Genomic DNA, 22,698 nt, shown 5'->3' on the forward strand with positions numbered 1-22,698 from the left:
AGCCTATTTCTTCCCCTCACATTTATATAGAATGATGAGTAGTCTTCAGTGGGAACCACAAAAAATCAGTGAAATATGTGTCATTTCTTACAGTTTCACAATAACATCCTTTTGTTAGAGGACTATTCAAAAGCTACAACAAATTAAGAAGAACATTGGCATGTAGAGGCACAATAGCATTTTAATAAATGTATATTTTTCTAACATTCAATTAAAATGTCACACATTTTTCTACATTTCCTCTTCTACTACTAGTGATGTTCACCACAGAGCTATATTAAGCTTCCCTTTGTTTAATCAGCTCATTCATCTTCATTAACTCTTTTAGGTATTCAAGAACCTGAAAATGTTCAAGATACCATTATAATATAAAATATTAGAGTTCTGTAGTATTTTCTTGCCAAAATATAAAAGGCATTTTGTAGACAGCAATGATTTTCTGAACCTACCAAAATACCAATGGTCTGGGTGAATTTAGTCCTATTTAGTGCTTGGATTTAAAAAGTTAAAGTCTTGTCCCAAAGTTCAGTGCCAGCAGCCAACACCAGCTTTTCTGATTTATGGCCATCTGGAGTGGTTTAAGGATTTTACAATTCATTATTGTGCATCCAGTTGAGATCAATTATGAGAATATGTACATGTTCAGAATTTGAGGCTCCATTAAAAAGATCCATAAGGGGCCTTTTTTATACCTATAAAACAACTTCTACCAGGCCAAGTTCTGACTCCAGTTCCATATCCAAACTTTTCTAATTCCAGATTGATTTGGACTCAGTTATGCAGTCCTCTAAGACCAAAGCTGAAAGAAATGTCAATAAAGTAATCAGAAACACAGTTCTTGCAGAGCAGCAGCAGCTTTGGGCCTTTCACAACTGAACTGTACACAGTTTATGTCAGGACAGCAATGAACAGGAGATTGTACCTACCATGACATACCTAGGAGCAAACAGGCAAAAGAAAAAGGGACTAAAATATTTGTAAAATTTCCATGAGGCAAACCTAGTTGGAAGGTAGTCTAGGGGTATCCTTGAGCATGGCAAACAATATTTTCTTTAAGTAACCAACATGGGTTTTTACCTAGTAGTGAGACAGGTGATTTAAGAATGTGGTTGAGGCCACACCTAAGCCAAAGAAAGCCATGGCTCTTCTTGAAGGCATAACCTCTAAATGCAGCTCAATTACATTTTCGTTTTCTGCTGACAAGTATACAGCAGACAAATTTCAGTTATCAGTACTTTGTAAGAGTAGTCTGAATTGTGAGCATAAAATTATTTTTCTTACTGAAAAAGCAACAAAAAACATCAAACAAAATATGCAAGTGCAGTCAGGGACTGGGAAGCACCAAAACTATGTTGAGAATGCCAGAACTGAAGCCCCTAATTCTCATCTGGAAAATTGTATGGAATTTAACTGATCTAATGAGGAAAGTTAAAAGGTCCATGTTTAGTTTGCTAGTGCTTGAGTCTATAGTTTTAGGGAGTTCATAGCTGTTAACTTACATTCCAGCATTATACTTTCACCTAAAGTTGTCATTTATGTAGCTATAAATATGATTTTTTTCAAAGCAGCTTGAAAATACAATAGTTTCTCCTTTCCAAATTATCCCATAGAGAGGTTCTGAACTATTAAAATGACCTTTTAAAATTGATTATTTATTCATTCAGTTCCTTGCCTTATTTGTTCACATTTAACTACAGTATTAATAATGCAGTCCACTGCACAATTTCATTTTACTGCAGATTTTTTTCATATGTCACATTTAATACTTTATTGAAGCCTTAGGAGACTGTTCCCATTTTCCTTTATGTCATCTGTAAAGGTCTAGTTTTGTTTAATGTTGTCTAGACTTGTCTTTAATATCATGCTTAAAATAGATATTCGTGTAAAACAGGCAGTTTCTGGATGTTAAAGGAGGCTGGCTTATTTTCTGCAAGTGGAAAGGTAACCCAAGACAGCAGCTGTAGGGATCACATCCTGGTTTAAATCCCATTTGCATGAATTTCAGTGAAGCTGGATCCCACCCTAGAGAACAAAAATCTGAGTGTCTGACCCTGCTGCTGTGTTTATAAACATGAATTGTTCTGTAGTGTTTCTGGAGTCAGGTGAAATCAAGTGGAATCTGCTCAAGAGGGCCAAAAATACAAGGAGGTTGTGGGATACCCAGCAAAACAAAACCCCAAATCTCTGTAAATTGGCTACTTTGGATCCTTACCCATGTCTCACCATTAAACCAAGAGCTGGTTTAAACCATGTTGTGTATGCTGAATATCAGCTTTCCTTAAAGCCCCTCAGGGGAGGGGAAGGGAAGGGAAGGGAAGGGAAGGGAAGGGAAGGGAAGGGAAGGGAAGGGAAGGGAAGGGAAGGGAAGGGAAGGGAAGGGAAGGGAAGGGAAGGGAAGGGAAGGGAAGGGAAGGGAAGGGAAGGGAAGGGAAGGGAAGGGAAGGGAAGGGAAGGGAAGGGAAGGGAAGGGAAGGGAAGGGAAGGGAAGGGAAGGAGCATTTCTCTTGCAAGGGACCTACATTGATCCTCTCATCCAACATCTAAGTAAGGCTGACCACAAGCTGGGCAACTACTCAGTGGCATAAGACCTCCTCCCCAGTGCCTGGAGATCCCACCTGCCTGCTGACTCCAGCAAGGGTCATGGACATGCACAGGAGCACTGAAACCCTTGTGGTTATTCTAAGCCCTCAACTGGTGCTGCTCACCAGCTGTCTCTGATTTGCCAGCTTTGTTTTTTGAACAGTGAAAAACATATTGTTGAAAACAATGTTTTGATTTTACTGTAGGGGAAATTCTGGTCTAATTTTGCAGCACACAATGAATGCTCACTCAGCCCAAAAAGCAGCTTTGCAGCAAAACCAAAATAGGCTGAAGTTTGTCTGTCTAGTTCTAAGTTTTCAGAGCTGCTGAAGCAAAATGATTTCTCAGTGAGTGTCTACGAGATTGCTCCTATCATTTTATAGCACTGAATTAATATTATTTATCATATCTGTCATCTATAGCATTGAACTTTATAGTATAGAATTTGAACATAAGGCAATTGCTCTTGTACAAAGATTTTTCCAGGGTTCTAATGGTAGGTAACTTCGAAGTCATATTTTTCCAAACAGGCTATCCTAAGACAATAGCCTTTGAATTTTTAGTTTTGCAAAATATAACACCACTAACAATAACAAAACAGTTGCCAGAACTGCTGAGTTAACCATGTGGCTTTTGAGCTTAGCCTGGCTTCAAAAATTCTGCATGATTCATGCCTTTACATGATGAAAATTTATTAAAATTGAAAAGAAAATATATTCTTTATGTTTGTAGAGAGTTAAAGAAAGTCAGACATTGTTATAAAAATAAAACTACTACCAGAAGTGAAACATGTTCAGGAATTTCAGCTACTGGATATTTTGTAACATTTCTAAATTTCCAGTAGTATTTATCCAAAAATAAACAAAAAATAAGAAAATACTATTTTAGGAACAATATTTGCTAAAAATTATTTCTGTCACATCATGTGGAAATAAACTGATTTTTTTCATATAGAAATCAGATATTCATCTTGAAATAACACTGAATATATGACAATGCTGATTCGTAAATGTTAGAGATAAAACTGTGAAATTTGATTACAATTAGCATTGATCTATCAATTCAGTCAGGGGAAAAAACCCACAGAATTGATTAAAAATAAATAACTTTAAAAGGTCCTTAACAACAAATTACTAAGATACATGTGTTACTTTAAACCTTCCCCATAATACACCTGTATTATCATGCTGTTTGATAATGTCAAGCTTAATCTCTCCCATCTCAGCAATAAACATTAACAGTAATTGCCACAGTAGGTGAAGTTGGATCTAATCTGAAAAGCGTAATGTTGAGTGGAAGCATTTAATATGTCATGAATGACAGACAGGACATAATTAACTCTCCCATAGTTTCCTCTGATCATTGTTCCCAAACGTGATCTGGATATAGAAATATATTTGAGCCAGAAAAATCATTAACCCACCCTCAGGAATGGCTCTCAAACAATATACACTGAAGTCCTTTAGAAAAGCTTCAGAAAAGTCCTTCTGTCTGTAAAAATATCCTGACATTGCTAAACTGAACTTTTCATATTAGATGCTAATGTTAATCAATCATGACCCTTATATAAGAAAAAACACCAGCAGAGACAGCCATGGAAATTGAAAGGAAATGGATTTTAGGAGGGTAAGAATATGAGATGGTTTGTCAATGTGTGAAACTGGGTTCCACTGTTCCAGTTTGTGAAGTTCTAAATTTCACAGGTTGGGTTAACCCTTTAGGTTAACCTTAAAGGATCAAGCCTGGTGACCCAAGGGGCACACTGTCACAAACTGAAAATGAGTCTGAAACAGTAGAATTAGATATGCATATATCTAATGCCTTCTAAATCAAGGTGGGCATAATTGCTTTAGGTTGTCCCAGGTAAAGGATCAAAAACTGTATTGCAAACAACAGACCAGGAAAATATTCATGCTATCCACACGCTGTCCGTATGCTTTTGCACAGTCATTGGAGTGTCAAATGGAGAGTAACAAGGTCCTTTTACCATTGATTTGTTCTAAATGACAAACCTCATATCTTATCACATTACCAAAGCATATCTGGCTAAGTTACCAAAGTAAGAGAAGAGAAATTCAGCTTTTTTATTTCAGAAAAATACATGTAGCAGTCTGTACCTTTGCTTGCTAGTACCAATTTAACATCTTTATATCTCAATTGTTTTGTTATCATGTGTTACTCTCTTCTGACATGCAAATCTACACTTGAAATCATCTCTGTATCCAAGCCATTAACATAAGTAAATCTATCATAAAGAGTGAGAGGCAGTGGAGGATGCTGTAATCTGCTCATGGCCATACTGAAGTCAGAATTTATCCTAAGTCAATCTATCAGATCAGTTGACAAATGCTGTTAAAACCGAGCTGTACAACCTGAGGGGTTTATGCATCCAAAACACTTTATTTTTCTTAGTGTTTGCTTTTATAACTGGCTATTCTTGCTGCCACTGTAACCATCTACTACATTTTTTAAACGTGCCAAGTCTTTGCCTTCAGTACTGCTTTAGTTGTTATTTACAAGTGTGGGCTGTAGAGAGGATAAAATAAACTGTATGTGCCTAAGTCTCCTGTGCCAGAAGGCATGAAAGGAAATACTCAACCAACAAATTTCCATTAATGATTGTGTGCATTCATATGCACTGGTTTCACATCTCAGATGCCAAGCCTTTAAAATCACTTTGCCTGAGAAGCTGCAATTATAGAGATAACCCAAAGACAACCTTACATTTAGTTTTCATTGCTCTTAATGGCCTTCTAGGAACCATGATTAGTGGGGGACAGAAGCACTGATCCAGGGTAGTTATTTCTCCTGTATCTCTCATTTGTCCACAAGGAAGCAGAAAGGCACAAGAGAGGGGTTTTAGTGGCAGTCAGATGTTAATGACCTTTTTCTGTTCCATGTTGAGATCACAGGTGATATGGAAAGAATTGGGGTGCTATTCAGAAGTGAACCACAACAGAAACTGCCTGAGAAGTTGGTAAATAACTCTTGTACTAACACCTTCTGCCTTCTCCTCAACTGCTGTGAGGTGGATGTCACAAACATCCAGCAAGGCCTTCATTAACCCTCATTACTGACTAGGGTTTCTCATGACCTCAACTGAAATTCAGCTCACAGAGGCAGAGAGGCTTCAGCTCTCACTTCAGTCTGTAATGAACCAACTCCTTTAGTTTCTGACTTCAGAAACTCTCAGTAAATTTCGATAATAGCAACCTGCCAATAAACAAATAACTGGCCAAGTTGCTCTTTCTTTTTTCTAGATCATTCTGATTTGATTCCTACTTTTCATCCTCATGTGTATTTCATATGCACACACCCCTACACACGCACGTCGCCATGCGCCCAACTCCACTAATGCTTGAAATTTGTTACATTCTTTTCCCTTTATAGTTAGACATTAAAAATTGTATCGGGTGAACTTCTCACAGAAGATATTCAGCCTTCCAGAAGGCAGGACTATATATATATATAAAATAATGGTGAGCCCAACTTAATTTAGCTGGGAGGTGTTTAAAAAATAAAATTGTATTTGTTGATTTCTGCTGCTTTTTTACTCCTTTGCTTTTTATTCACTTTAAGTCATTAAAGTAAATTATCTTAACTCCATATGATGGTTCTAACTGTCCTATTGGCAGCTCCATAATTCTTGATTGGATCTATTGAAGGAAAGCTATTTTTCTTCACAGCCACATTATTTTGTAAGAATATCTTTTGGTTTCTGTATCTAGATATATGTGTATGCGTGAGATACCTACAAAATCACTATAGATATATATATATACACACACATATACGTTTATGTATATATAAACATAACATTTAAACCCACATACATATGAATTTATATTCTGCATGTGTATCTGTGTTTTCATTTATAAAATTTCAATGTTGATAGTGTCTAGTGGTCAAAGGAATGAGCTATTTTTCCAATGGATTAGCAAGCTTAAAAGAGTCCTCTGACTGTAAGTGGCAGATCCATTTCAAGCTTTAGAGTATTCACTGTGTCTATAACATGAGTTGTAGTGAGAGACAGACTGAGATGAGAAAGTGAGGTAATTCACGTGCCATTTTGCAACATCATACGGCATTTTCCTTTTTTGGCTTGTTTGTAAGGACAGGCAGGCATTCCCTGTCAATCTCATGCAAATAACTCCAATGCATACATACATGAGCAATAATCTTTCTATTTTTGTCACTTGAGTAATGCCTTCGATGTAACTGAGAACTGAAGTGAAGATGACACATTGCTAGAAACAAATCCCTATATCCAAGGGCACCAGGGGAAGTTCCTCATCTGGTGTCCTCATTAGCAAAAATTTTAAGCAACACCACTCATTTAACATGCAATGACAAAACACTCCCCACGCTAAAATCAGTCAATCTATAGAGGAAGTTAATAAACCACGGTGGAGCTGTCACATTTTCCTGAAATAACATTGGAAACGTGTTTAGAAACTGCTGTGCTGCATGCACATAAATCTTCCCTGTACAGTTACCAGGTCGAGATCTCTGCCCACAGATTCCAGACAAAAAAGGTTTTGTAAATACTCTTCCCTTATTATTGCAAGAATTTTTAGGACTGCCATCACAGTATTAGTCAAACACATCTAGCTCAAAATACTGGTGCTGACCGTCCAAATGTGTGTTGAAAAACAACACCTTTTTTTTTGCTCTTGCTTGTTTTTGTAGGCTTTGCCATTAGCAGAATTTATCCGTGGTTCAGACCTCCCTCCTAAAACCAAGGACAGCATTTCGCATTGTATAGAGCCTGACATAGACACAAACTTGATTTCAAGTGCTTAAGTGTTTTCAGATAAGTACAAAAAGACATTTAATTGATCACTTAGGTGCTTAAGATGCCAGCCAGGCCTAAATACAAGAAAATCTGGTGATGAAACCAGTAACACATGTTCAAGAGAGGACCCTTCAACACCAGTGGCAGGGTGGTCTGGACAGAAGTGCTCCTAGAATATGGGGAGACTGGAAAGGAAGCATGGAGGGACAGCAGCACCACAGAAGGGGTAGGGGAAACATTTTCTTGCAAATTGCAGCCCTGCAGCCTCTCTCCCCCTACAGAGCCTGTATGGAAATTCACAGCTTAACAGCAGGAAAGGCATTTCCAGGTTGGGGCTGTGGCTCAGTCAGTACAGCAGGGCCAGCTGGTACAGCCTCTTTGGTGCATGCCGGCTGCGCTCTTGAGGAAGGATGTAAGCACGTAGTTAAGTACTTTCCAGAAATTTGTGTATAATCAGATTTCAGGTACTGAATAATTTATTCCTCATTTTTGCATGGAAACATTCTTAAAAGCTTCTTGATTAGCTCTTTTGGATATATTTAATAAATGGGACAGGCTGACAAATTTGAAAGGTAATTGAAGAACAGATAGATACACATCTTAACGAAGTAAGCTGCTCCAACTGTGTTTTGAACAAGCACAAACTGTGCTCCCATGGTCTTATGAGAGAAAAGCATCCATTGTGAAGATGAATTTCCTTGGGGAATGGGCACTGTTTTTTCTTCCAGGCTCTGGCCTTTTCCTGCTTACCACTAATTGTGCTAGTGATCTGCTTTTGTGCCTTCTTGCTAACAGCTGGACTTCATTCTTTTTTCTGAAGTCTGAAATTTCATAGATGAAGTCAGATGCTAAGCTGGCTATTTGCAGCACATTCCCCAGTAACACACATAATTTGAAATCTACCATAGAATATGGGATGGACTGAATTCTGCAGCTTCTATGACAGTGAAGAGTGTGCTACTTGTTAGAAGCTTAAGGAATGAACTATGTGAGCCCAGAACTGTGTGCCACATCTGTAAAGGTATGGCAGACTGTCTGGCATTTGACATTTCTACTCCCAGCATTAGTATAAAGTGGTGCAACATAAGGCATCAGCCAAGAATAGCTTCAGGAAAACAGCCATTTCTGGAAGCTATTTCAAAGTTGCTTTGCAAACCCAAACACTTCAAAGGCAGTATAAACTGTGGTTGTCCTGTGTATCACTGGGAATTAAAAAAGATGCACCAATACCTCCTTAAATAGAAATATCTGCATAATTTTAGTTTCTACTTAATTTCTAGGCTATTTTCTTAACTATTTTTGAAAATTTTAAAGAACACATTTTATTTGGAAAAATTGTTTAGGTTTCCTCCTTTCACAGAAAACAATCTATTTGGATACTGTGATCATACCTCAAGCTTTTACTCTAGCTTTATACTCTGACCTCTGGTGAAAGCCTCTGTGGCAGAGCTCTCAAATTGACTCTCCCAACCAAAAGAAATGCCTTGTGTTTTTGAGATGATGAATTTCCAGCAGAATGAATTTTTGAGGGAAGGCCAAAGCAAAGAAACAAATCTTTGAACTTACAGTAAGAAAATAAATCCTGATCTCTCTAAGAAACAGTTCTCTGTTTTGGCCAACAAAGTCTTGCTAGTCACTCAGGAAACTCAGACTTTGCCCTGTGATGCTGCAGTTAACTTTTCCAATCCTGTTTCATTGGACAAATGTGGGATATTTTCTTCCTTGTTTGTGGGAAATTTTGTCCCTCCCGGACAAAAGTGACCCTTCTAGCAGCTTCTGATGCCACAGACTGTGAATGTCCTCTGCCTCCATGGGTGTGTGTAAGAAGAAAAACTTGTTTTCTTCTTCCATGAATTCAGACTAGGTCATGACAATCTCTTCTTTTATGTGGCAAAATCCGTGGTGACCACCTCTATATCTGCAAGGAGCTGCTTTGGCATATGTTCACTTGCTGTTGCCACTTCCCTCCCCAACATGCCATCCATTTGGTTACCAGGTAACACACATTGCTAGGCATTTGCATTAAGCATCGATGCTTGTCATGTTTTTTACACTGGGTTTTTAAAAATAACCAAGGTTAAAATAGGATTGTGTTATGGCTGGGAATCTTTGGATTCATTCTAGTGACTTGTCAGGATATCAGCAGTATAAAATCCATCTGTTGACAAAGATATTACTGTTTAATAAGCACAGGGCCAGATCCATGAGGATGCAACTGATTTTGGTGTTGGTAGCTAGAAACAATTTGATATATTGCCATATGACAACATAAGGCATTATTCTCCTCTTTAGTTGAAAAGAATAATGGGCCAAATTCAAGTCTGGTTTCAGCAGTAAGTGAAAACCTGAAGTTATTGGAATGCATTTTTTATATTTTATAGATGCATTATCTCCATTAGCAAGAAATATTATTCACTTCCCACAGAGTAAGTAGCACACATCAAGTTCTTTACCAAAATGGGATCCATGATGATGTGAATGCTAAATTCAACTGGAAATTCTCAGAGATTATTTTAGGGACAATGTGGGGCTTTTTTTTTTTAATTTCATCTTTCACAATTTTGTGTGGAAAATTATGACTTTCAGACAAAACCAGAAAATAAACAATGCAATGAAAACCCATATTTATGAGATCTCATATGCCTGTTTTGTTGAATAGTGAAGCAGCCCAGGCCCCATAATCAATGTGAAAGTTAATTCACTTGAGTAGTTCAGCAAGATGGAAAGTTGGAGACATTTTATGAGAAGAGGAATCCATCAAGACAGGATTTTTTCTAGGACTTAAAGTACAGGTATGACTAGCATATTTGAACTGAATCTTCTATATGCCTTTGTGTCAAGATTTTCAAAATAAGCATTTTGACTCTGTGTCAAAAGACTTTGAAGTGAGGTGAAAAAATAAAGTTACCATCCATGCTAATATACATGTAGTTTTTGGTACAAAAGTCTTACTGATTTTCAATGAAAGAATGAACAAATGATTTTTTTGGCTGAGCTTTAGGAGGGCTACAGCTGAAGTGATTCTTAGTAATGCCAAAGGACGTTGCTAAAGTCTGCTCACTAAAAAAGAGCCTGGAAATTAATATTTTTCTATGAATTATCAGTCAATAAAGAATCACACCTCCCAAAACACCTATTGTTTTAGCCTGAATTTTGAGATTTGGTATTAAATAAAACCCACACAGAAAGCATAATGCTTCATAAAACACTTCTGCATCTTGGGTATGTGTCATAGTTTATATCTTCAGTTTGCTATTCAAATATGCTAGTTCTCAGTCTCTTTTCATTTTTTTTTTTCCTGGGATTTTATTGTATATCATAAAGAATCAGACATCTTCCAGTATGTTAATCATTAGCACTTCTGTCATTTCTTCTGTCATTTCTTCTTCCATTGCCAACTGGAGGCATTTTATATAATGAATATATAATTTTTCCTTCCAAAAGTAATATTTGCATCTCCCAGAGGATATTTTGGAGTGTCAGTTTACTTAGTGTTAATGGATATATTTGCAATTACTTCACCACAAACCAGATAAAGCCCAGAAAAATATGAACTGCCAAGAGTGGTTGATGATGCTTTTCTACTGCCATGGTATCTCATGGTGATGAAATTACTTGGGCGTACAGGTCATTTTCATATTTGGTCTTCAAAATGCTTCAGTACATTAAAGCATGTGTGTGTTAAAATAAGAAAACTATTTGTAGAAGCAAATAGTGGAACAATCGTGAAAAGAAGAAGCAGGTATAACTAAATTATTCCTTAAACTCATGGCTTGCTTGAGTAACAAAAGGATGGATCTATTTGTTACTGACCTGAATGTGTGTGTGTGTGGACATGGAGAGGAGACAGGAAGACCCTAAAGAAAATAGTTAAAATGCAGACAAGTATAATCTTGATGAATTCCTCCAAAGCTGGGAATATCATTCCATGACTTCTATGCAACCTGCAGGGTCCAGTACTGGGCAATGATTCTGGATGGGCAGCGTGATGACATTTCCATTCTGTGGTTTCATTGCTGACATCTCTTCAGCTGCACACAGAAAACAAAAGTTGTTATTCCAGTTCACAGACCCCTCAAGGGAATGTCAGGATTTGCTGGTTGTTACTGTGGTGCTTCCCTACAGATTGCTTTGGTTATTTCTCTGCAAACATTTGCATTTCCAGTTTGCAATGGGAAATCAAGTATTTTAAGACCTCTAAGATCTTACTCAGCAAACTGTTCTTCAGATGATGCTAATAAATAGCAGTATTTATTCTTAATGAGCTATTCAAATTGGATAAAGAGTGCCAAGACTGAAAACATAAATATGACATTATTTGACTACTGTCAAGGATTTGGAGTATTTCTAGAAATTAAAGGTATTCTCAAAGTGCTGCTTATGTTACCATCAGACAAGTCTGGTGCTCAACACTTCTATAAAATGTATGAGACTGTTACATTTTCTAAACAGTTTCAGATATATATCTAAACAATGGAATCCTGTGAGCAACTTATTTCTGCTGATAAATGTAAGCCTTATTTTGTCTATTACATATTTCAATGAATAGAAAATTTGGACTCTTCATGAAGTATTTGCATGAAAAAATAAAACTTTCTCCTTAAAAAAAGTTTGAATTCAATAAGTGTAAGGGGGTAATATAGTGTCTTTCCTGCACAAAGAAGACAATATTTTCTTCCTTTGTAATATGTTTTCCCCAAAGGATTATAAGTTCTCTAAAGAAGCAGAGCTGTACTTAATGCTAGTACTATTCCCTGAGGGAAGTAAATTGCTTCTGGAGACTACAAGGAAGGCCTCAAAACAGTATTAATTTACACCCAACTAGCAAAACCAGACATATAAAAAACATTCTGACTAAATCTGGTATTACCGTGTGACAATTATACAGTCTCTGCTTTCAAAACAAATGTGTATTAGAAACACATTAAACAAAAGAAGGGTCAAACTTGATTACTACAGGAATCACAGCAAAATCACATTTATTCCATTTATACATAAAACACTGGGGTGGGGAGAAATCTGGTTTAGAAGATATTAAGAGAGGTATGTTATGGATGGGATATCTGTAGTGGGTTGCCAGCCTGCCAAAACACTCCCAAGACATAAGTGCAGCCATAGATGGATGGTGATGGCCAGATGGGGAGAAAGACAGGGTGTCTGTGCAAAGTCCTCAAATCCCAAGCTGTATTCAAATCTGACTTTTTTTGACAAGAAAAAGCTACAGATGAGGAAAGGTGCTGATAGTACAGCACATCAGCAATCTCTGAGCAACGGGGCAGTTGACACTTCAGTGGCATCCACATCAAAAGAATTGCACCCTGGATTTTTGGCTTTTTATCAATCGTGTCAAGAATATTTACTCTAAGAAAAAACTTTCTGTAAAGGTATTCAAATGAGGCTTTCAAGATGAAGACCATGATCACAATTTGAATTTATGAGTATATTTTTGTAAGCGTAGAAAAACACTTTGTTTTTCAGAAAAACTCTTGTGGTTTGAGCAACAATGCATAGTAATGCATTTATTCACTTTTTCTTGATATATTTAACTGACAAAACACTCTGATGGCTCTCACATATTGAGACATCAGTGGTTAGGTTTGCATGCAAAGCTTGGAAAGAAAAGAAAAGAGCTTACAGAACAGAATTTCTCTAGCTATTTTAAAGCAACTATCTCTACAATTTCAAATCTGGTATACTTTTTCAATAAAAAAGTGGATATGGATCACCAAGAAAATTGTCCTTTAGCATCTATGTCTTCCCAGAAGGCTTTGATCACTGCATGATATCATGAACCATTAATGTCACAGTGGCATGAGTTAAGGACAATGTTTATCTTGAGCTCAGTTGCTGTTACCAGCAAGTTCTGCAATTTCAACAGTGATCCCTAGTACAGTGCCACAAGGGTATATTTGATGTCTCAACTTAATGGGTACCTTCAATCGATGTTGTGCCATGTTTCACTAAACAACAAGTCATTCACTTGATGTACTGAATTTTATTACAGGGATAACAGCCCAATAACCTCTTACAATCTGAAAACACATCTTCCCTGGGCATCACCCCTTTCCTTCGGAAAGAAGCAAATATTCACACCAACTAGGAATACATATAACCTATGAAATATTTGAAGCTCATCTTGGTTTCAAAGGAAAAAGGAAAAATGTCCATATATCTTTTTTTGTTGCCTCCTTCCTAGGAATTACACAAAATACCATGGTGTAGTTCTTTTGCTGATGGTGTGGAGTTTTTTTCTTGGTTTCTTTTTTTTTTTTTTTGGTTGGTTGGTTTTTTATTCTTTTTTATTTTGTTGTTGTTGTTGTTGTTATTGTTTTTGGCTTTTTGATCTACAGAAGCTGATTTGGAGCATGTACCAGTAATTTCAGCTAACTCAGGATGTGACAAGAGTAACACAATAAGCACATTTGCATTTTTATCTACTTACATCTTAAATTGAGACAGAATTGTGAATCCTATAAAGTGAACCCAAAAGGGATTTCTCCCACAATTAAGAGAAAATGAGCCATGAGCATAGATGTACACTACACCAGCCTCTGTAAATTCATCTGACTGCCTTCAGCCTCGTTTCAGGACTTTAAAATAAGAGAGAAAGAAAATGTGTGTAACTGTTCCCATGAACCTGCAATAAAAAGGTTAAAGCTCGGTTTAAGCTTTCCGACTGCAACAATGGGCAAGGCATTAAGACAAGAGTTTAATGTACCAAGAACACCACCAAGAAGGGCAGATATACAGTTCTGGGCACATATATAAGGTTCTGCCTTAGATAAAGCAGCAATTCATTCTCCCATGCCAAATCAATAAAAAAAGCAAGATGCTCCCCATCATACATAAATGTCTGATTCCTGTTAATATATGTGAATGGGAGGAGGAGATGTTTCTTACTGAGAATCAGTGGGGAAATTTTGAATTTGAGTGATCTTGGAGGATTATTTTTGTGACCTCTTTTTTTTGCTTCAAAGTGAGGTTAATTTCCTTGTAATTTTCAAGTGGGTATGAAAGATGATGTTGCAAATGATTCATTACCAACCCTGAACTCCCAGATTGTTTGAAAGTTGACATCTTTATCAGTACCTGCCATTTCAAAGAATATTTGCATGTAAATTGTACATGTAGGGCATAGTTTTAATAGTGGAATTAATCAAATTATTTGCTTTCAGACCAGAAAGATTCATTCTGAAAATTAAACTCTCTGTCACTGAACCTTTTTTCTAACACTGTCTATCATTTCCTCAGCTGAGTCCGATAGTGGGAACCAAATGTAGGTCTTAAAAGAAGTCCCAACATGATAAGTGATGCTAACATCTCTTTCCTGGACACAAAAGGAATTTTAAACTATCTACAGCAATTTAGAGCGCATTCACTGAACACTTAGAAGAATCAAAGGCCTGATGCAGTTCTTTCCTGTGATATCCAAATATTTTAGGTATTGTAAAACATATGTCAGAAATTTATACTAATATATCTCAAATGCTTCCCATATCACAAAAACATTCCAGAATGTATGTTTCAAGTGGGCAGTTTCTTCTGGTCTGATATTCACAAAAGTTTAATGTTTGTTTGTGTAGATACCCAGTGAAATGTATTGAACTAATTTCTCAGTTATGCCCAAGGAGTGAAGTACTGCCCAGCTCTAGTAAAACCATGTGACAGACTGCCAGCATGCATTTTAGGAGCTGAAACTTCCACACTTCCAGATTCTACCAAGTTAGATTTGCTGAGGCATAGGAACATTCATGTGGTTTATCAAACACTTCCAGACAGCTGTGACTCATCATGGTACACACACGTTCCCTGTCCTTCAACAGTGTGTCTAATGCATGTCACAGTGCCCTGAGAGCCAGCACAACAGCCTTCTCTCCCTGGAGGCTGTCCACAGATGGTAGCACAGCATGAAGAGTCTCAGACAGAGCACAGACAATGGCTCAGGCCCCAACTAACAAATTTTTGCACTGATTCAATGTCACATTAAACTAAATGCACTGGTACACATAATTAGACTGATAATGTAATAAGGAAGCTCAAAAGAGTCATAATGCACATAATCTAGGAGCAATCTACAATCTGTAATCTGCAGTTTGTGCAGAATTTCTTATCTAATATAGAAAAGCATAACACTTTTCTGTATTTTGAAGTCCAGTAATGAGTCTAGGCCAACTCAAGTAGCTTAAAAAATTGAGTACACTAAAACAATATTTACTACTGCAGTATAAGGATGATGCTTTCTTTACTGAAGGGAGAGAGATGTATATGTGCAACCATTAATTTTAAAGATCTTGAGAAAATATATACATCCTTAATAATTGGATACTTCTAATGAACACCTGCCAATATAGCATATTCAAAAAATCTTCTTGATTTAATACATCATTAATCAGGCTCTCTCAAGAGCTTAGGGAAACATTAATCTTGATGATGAACTTTAAGTTCATTTACTAAGGAATTCATTTTTCTCCATGTGTCCTTTGTCCTGCTCACATAGTTTTCGCTTGTAGGCATCTTTCTTTCCTTACCTTGGACACTGTCCTTGTAACATCCAAGTCCCAGATGACTTGTAGCTCTGCATGCCAAATCCCTGCACATCAGAAAAATTGGATGTGGAACTGCTCTACTAGAGACAGCTGGAAGCATTTCTGAAAGAAAAGTACAAGTGGCATTCAGCACATTTTTTACTTAGAGATAACACAGCAAACAGCAATTCCTTGAATCAGTGAAGCCTAATTTCCTAAAGATCAGTGTCTGAGTGTTAGTATGAAAACTAAATTTTAATATTAATGAGAAGTCTTTTCTGGATATTTTTAAGGGCTTCTCTAGGGTGAATTCTCTGGTACCTAATGCCTCACACCGCAGATCTTTCCATAGTTAGAGATTTTTTTTCCCACTACCTGATGAAAACCACAAGATTTTCTTTTAAAATTGCATCCAGCTTCTGCCTTAGGGCCTTTCACTCACTAAGGGATCATTCTGCTAAAAGGAGCTAAATAGAATAATGCAGACCTGCAGTACTCAGAGTGAACCTGCTTAAAATATTCAGGTGGTGAAAACCATTAGACAATTTCAATAGTAATAAATGAAAAAGATAAAGTAATTTCTGGGAAGCATTACCCTTATAAAGAGGTTCAAATGTTGGTCCTAGTCATATTAAATAACCGGGATATTAGAGGGAAAAAGGAATGTGTACTTATCAAGGCATACAACCAACAGTCCAGTACTGTAGTTTTTAAAATTTTTCTAATCCACTTGTTTTCAACAAGTGTGTACTTTAAAATAACCTTTGGCTTTAAGAATTAGAAACAGATCCTATTGCTCTGCTTGTCAGTCTGCTTGGGCTTATTCCTTGTTTCACAGAAAGTCAATCTCTCACTAGAGAGAAGAAAGACATGAAAGTGCTTTCCTATCTCAGAACTGTCAAAAAAATTCAGTTTATCTTCAGTTTATAAATGGATGGTTATGTCTTAAATGATGGTAGTTTGTATAGTGGTCCAATTCTCTAAGTAAGAGATTCATCAAGTGACAGAAATGTCTCACTGAAAATTTACACTGGGGCTCACACTGAAGGCCTTGAGTTAATTGCACAAGTTAATGACCTAACCATTTCTTGCTTGGAGGCTCACAGGCATCCATCACTCTGAAGATCATGTATATCCAGTTTTGGCAGTACACACAGAACACCCCACTTATTGTAAGAATCTCACGTTTGCCCACAAAACTAAAGATACAAGTCCAAGATTTTGTTCTAACAGATTAGCCATGCTTTATGTAAGGCAGCTGATGTTAACACCTGACTTTAAGAATAAAGGAGAGAGCTGCAACAGCCAGGAAAGAAAGATGTTGGGAAAGCAGATAAAAAGAGCTATATCCTCCATATGGCTTTCTCCACATCACATTCTCTGGGTGGATAAAGCGCCTCCTTCTCCACAGCCATGGTCACCTTTTGCCTCAAAGAAACACACAGGCTTTTAGCCTTTTCTGTTGTGAAGGACTGAATTACTGGCACAGTTTTCTTTTTCAGGTCTTCAGTCCAGACCAAATGCAAATGTACAATTAACTTTGTCACAGTGTTTCTCTACATCATAATTAGCTTTGGCAGCAATAGTGTGGCATGTTTGCTACTCTAATGAACCTGGTCCTCACTCTCATAACCAGTGCACACACAAGAGAAGGTGTTATGGTGCAGGGGTCATGCTGCCATCCTGAGTCTGGTGGGTTTGAGAATGACCTAGTGGGGGAATGAAATTATATCATGGAACCCACAGTGCCTTGACATGACTCCAGAATACTATGCAAATAGCAAATATGAATAATGAATATTTAAAGCAAGAACTAAGTACCAGGCAAACAATTCATAAACCACAATATTTGTCTATGTCACTTGCAAGTTAATTCAATTATAAACAAATTAATACTAATAACAACGCAAGTTTGTGCAAAGCATGGGACACAATTCCCTGTTACTTGCATCTTCAGCAGTTATCTCCATCCATACAAAATGAATGTAAAGTTTTTCAAATCAAATTTGGTAGGTTTTCTCACCTGCTTCAAAGTCACTGCAGCAATACAATCAAGTACAACAAATACAACAATATTGATATATGTTGTGAAAGAGGATCCACTGACCACTTCTGCCTGCTCAGCTTGGCATCTGACAGCTCAGCCTGACTTTCTGGGGAAAAACCTGTGTCTTGGTCTTTTAGGTCCCTTTTTTTCACCACGATCTCTTTCCCATCACTTCTAAATCTGTTAGCCCCTTTCAAAACATCTTATAAACTTTCACAAAAAAGAGTGACAGGGGAGGAAAGGAATCCACATTAGTCTCTCTGCTGAGGCTGCAACACACCTTTTCTGCTACTTAATTAATTTAGTAGAAACACTGACCTTTAAGTGTATAGAATTCAGAATCATCCATAGCATATGTCACTAGCAGCTAGGGAATGGGATGCAGTGGATGGAGGATGCTGAGTGTATCTGTGCAAAATAAGGAGTATTTCAGGAGTGTGAAATAATGGGGCTTGTGGGAATAATTTTCAAGTAAATTGAAGGCAGACAGAAATAATGCTCACTAAAACATATAACAAAAGTCACTTCAAAACCAACCTGTTTAATCTACAGTAATAATATGAAGTTTCATGACTCTGCTTCCAGTCTTAATCAGTTTCCATATTTGAATCACCATGTTAGCTTATATTCCTCAAAAACAGCATGTTTCATTTTTGTATCTATACAGTATCTTTTGCATTCTTCCACTGATTTGCAAAGGACATAATATGCAAATTAAGAATATGATTTTTAGATTTTTGTTTGGTTCTTGTTTTGTTGTTTTTGTGGATTTTTGTGGGTTTTGGGTTTTTAATGGAAACAATGAGAAACATGTTCTAGCCAAGTTAGGAAAATGTGAACATGTAAATTTACACCTCCAAGATGGGTTTTTTAAACATAATGCCATTGCATTCATCCTACACTACAGAAGATTTTTTAAATGGCTACAGTAGGTATAAAAAATGTCTAATGAAATATTTCAGAAGAGATTACGGTATGTAACCCACCAATTGAGATTTTATATACTTAGGGGAAACCTGAGGACTTGACATGTAATTTTATAAAAGTCATATTTCCTTGACTTAAATAACACCCCATGGCATTAATCAAACCCCACAGAGCCAGTATGCAAAACCAGAATCAGAGTGTTCCTGTGTAATAAGGAAATGAGCATGACCCGAGAAATTACTTCCAAAAGTTGGTCACTTACTGGTTGATATTTCTGAAGCTAGTTATGAGCATAGAGCTCTTGAAATGCTCTAGCAAAGCCAGTGTGTTAGTATTAAGATGCTTGTTTAAATTTCCTTTGGTTTGTTGAATTTCTATCATTTTATTGAACTGAGCTTCAAACCAACTCCATTCCCTGGCAGATGTCGTGGAACCAGAAACTGTGTTTCTCTTCAAGGACCAGCTCATCAAAATCACCAAAGCTGCTCAGGAGCCTGGCTTGCCCTGCCAGGCTGCAATCTGCTTTGTATCTCTCTGGAGTCCCTCACGCTAGTGCTGATCCCCACATACTGGTCAGATTTCCCTAATGCAAGACCCTGGAAACCTGGGAACCATCCACCTAAACAGGGATTTTCTCCAGTTTGTCAGCAGTGAAGTGGAAGCCAGTGAAAGCACCCACTCCCCAAGTTTTTGGGCTTATACACCTTAGGTTTGATGGTGAAAAAACTTATACAGACTCACTGCGCAAATGTGTCCCAGGTAGAGCCCACCCTCCACCTGAATAAATCTGCAACTTCTCCAGGAAGCTGGCATTTTTTTTAGCTGAGATGCTGTCATTCATCATTAGAAAAAGCAAGAGTCCTCATGAGCAGAAAACTCTGTTTTTCACATGGCTGTAAGAAAAACTACAGTTCTTTCCCAAAAAGAGTTTACAAATTGAAACCATTACCTGGCAACAACTTCATTATTGTTTGTCTTCAAGGAGGTTCCACTTGGGCTCAGTGCTCCATTTACACAACACAGCAGTACTCTCTTCCAGACATTACAAAGGATAAAAAGGCTGTAGGGAACTCTTAGGGTGAATGCTAAAGAAAAAAAAAGCAATTAAGTTAACTTACTCTATCAGATTTGTCTACAATCCCATACAATGAAACCAGAACCAAAACAAACAAAAAAATTCCCCAAGTTTATCTAATGCCTGAAAAATAGCTGAAAGAAATTGGAGGGTTTTTTTAGCTTGCTGGTTGTTTTGAGCTGCAAGCCAGGAGCAGAGCACAGTTCTATGCCATGTGTTATTCACAGCTGGAGAAATATAGGCTTATTATTTGCTCAGGGTTTGCTGGTGATATCAAGATATTTCATTAAAAGAGGAAAATTCCACGGGTTTTCTGCATTCCAGTTCCAAGATTTAATCCCTGGGGAAAAATATTGAAAATGAAAAGTAATGATGTGAATGAGAGCTCCTAGGCCTAACACTTCACTTGTGAATACAGTAAGTTTTAAACAAATGATCCTCATGTAATTTATAATATTTAACTGCAGTACAAGTTTATCAGATGTGTTGACAACAGTTTCAGTCCAATCTATTGGCAGCTTACTTCCCAGCTCCCATCCCAATGGCAGCTGCCAGTGGCAGCACTAGGCTGCCTGAGCAGAGCTCACTACCTGGGATCTGCAGAACTGCCCTGCTCAGGGAAAGGCCCAAACTGCCTTTCAGGAAAATTCACCTCCCTGTAGTTCCCCCAACACCTTGTTAGAGATCAAGATATGGAGGAAACTCTCTTCCCAAATGTGTAGCCCCATCTCCCTGCTCAGACTATCCATCCTCTTCTATTCAGCTACAGGGGAGCACCCTTATAACTACAAGCTTCATACCTCTCACAGCTTATCACAATCTCATCCTCCTCTCTCTGCAGCTGGCATCTTCCCATTGCAAAATCCTCTGCTCCTACATGCTGCATTCTCCCTTACTAATAAAGAGAGTATTTAGCTGGTTATTCTGAGCAGCTGTTGAACATCTCTCTTCCAGTCCTTGCTGTTTTCCTTCAGCTTTGACCTGTGCAGAAAATACCTTCTGCTTATGCCTAAACTATTGTGACAGGTGACTTTTAATTAATCCATCATTAAATAATTTTTGACATAGAGCAGAAATAATCCAAAACATAAAGTCAGAAAATTCTGACTCCCATTTCACCAGACTGGGGAAAGGCAGAAAAATTTCTGCCTGGTAAATAAACCCCAGGCAGGTACTGCAAAACTTCAAAGGAGCTTGGAAAGGATGTCTTCCATAACAGCCCTCCTGGGAATGGAGAACCCCCCTTGTGGGGCTCTGCCTTGACAAGGATGGGGGAGAAGGTAGCAGTGAGGGACTGTGGAAGAGGCAGTGACAGAGGAAGGCATGAAAGCCATCTTCTCAGAGATGGTATTTAAGGAAACATATTTTTTCATTGCAGAGTTCAAAGCTGGCAGGCAATATTGGATCACCTAAACAAGCCTCATGCTAAATATAGCTTTGGCTATAAGCATCCCCTATATAATGTAACCAGCAAGTGCCAGCTCTTCGCAGTGGCAGGATTGTGTTTTAGCAGACTGCTCAATTGCATCAACTTGAACCAAACTACTGCCACTTCTAGAAAGCAATACTAATAGCAGACCAAGGGATGCACTGTCCCTGAGATTCACGAGAAAAGCTTAATTATTTCTCAGGTTCTGATCTGGCATAGGGCCAAAATAAGGGATCTCAATTTAAAGATCTGTGAATAACACCAGATAACATTTTAGTTGTCAGACAGTATTAACATTCAGCTCATGCTAATAAAAAAAGAAAAATATTAAAACTGCATTACCAAATGTGTATTTAAAAAAAATTCAAGATGCAAGCTGCAATAACTTACAACAGGAGCTGAAAAAACTTTTGACTTTATGGAAATCATCACCATCTTATGTTATACAAAGGAGAAACCTACATCCTAGAACATAAATGTTGCAGTGTGGAGCTCCAGGAGCTACTCAGCAGGCATCCTTTTGCTTGCCATAAAACCCAACCAGTAAATCTTATCTATTTGACTTTTGCATATGAGAAAATGCCTAAATTTGAAATGTCAGTTTGTACAGCTCTAATTGTAACTCTAATAATTCAGCTTTAAACATAATGATATGCCTTTGTTTAGTTCAAGTTTGGTTTCTGTTCGTTTTGGCATGTCTACAGCTGATTGTAGCCCTAACATCAATTACTATTTTCTTGTGCAGATTTGTCCAGAATGAAAAAAACCAAACCAAACAAAAACAAAACCAAAAAGCAAACCCAAAAAACAAAAACAAAAAAACAACCCCTAGAGAAGAAAGGAATAATGAATGATTTTTATGAACAGGCAAAAAACTGCCCTTAAACATCCAAGTTATGTCTTGTTTGACAATGGCATATTTCCCATGGTCTGTCCTTCCTGGCTATGCTCTTGCTCATCTCTGTTGCTGGTTTTGTGATACCCAGCTCTGTAAGTTTCCATTTAATGCACTAGAGAGAGTAAAAGCTGCCATTACTGTCCCTGTGTGCAGCAGCATACCATTCCTGGATGTGTCCACAAGGCAGCCTTCAAACACTAGTGAGACTGCTGTCCCATTGCAGCCTGTGAAAGGGCTGAAAACACTTCCAGGAGCCCCTCTAGAAACCAAGACTTGGAAAAAGAGTGTCAGAGCCTAATCTGTGGCAACAAGAATAGAAAACACAGTATTCTCAGTTAGATAAATATGATAAAGGAAACAAAAACTTAAATAAGGGGGGGGGGGGGGGAGAAAAAAAAAACCCCAACCACTCAATAGGAAGC

The 22,698-nt window shown here is 37.6% G+C and overlaps 1 long non-coding RNA gene across 3 annotated transcripts; it reads right to left on the reverse strand.

Annotated features, from left to right (window-relative positions):
* Positions 1-9,907: 9,907 nt before the first annotated feature.
* Positions 9,908-20,691, reverse strand: LOC135289543 (uncharacterized). Of its 3 annotated transcripts, XR_010352297.1 has the most exons (5): positions 20,540-20,691; positions 19,824-19,959; positions 15,904-16,023; positions 13,818-14,012; positions 9,908-11,406 (listed from the first exon to the last, which is right to left on the reverse strand). It is a non-coding gene; the product is annotated as an uncharacterized LOC135289543 (long non-coding RNA). The 3 variants fall into 3 exon arrangements; XR_010352299.1 differs by lacking the exon at positions 13,818-14,012; XR_010352294.1 differs by lacking the exon at positions 9,908-11,406 and having other exon boundaries at positions 13,709-14,012.
* Between the last annotated feature and the right edge of the window lie 2,007 nt (positions 20,692-22,698).

This window comes from Passer domesticus, chromosome 1, assembly GCF_036417665.1.
Source record: "Passer domesticus isolate bPasDom1 chromosome 1, bPasDom1.hap1, whole genome shotgun sequence".
Lineage (NCBI taxonomy): Eukaryota > Metazoa > Chordata > Aves > Passeriformes > Passeridae > Passer > Passer domesticus.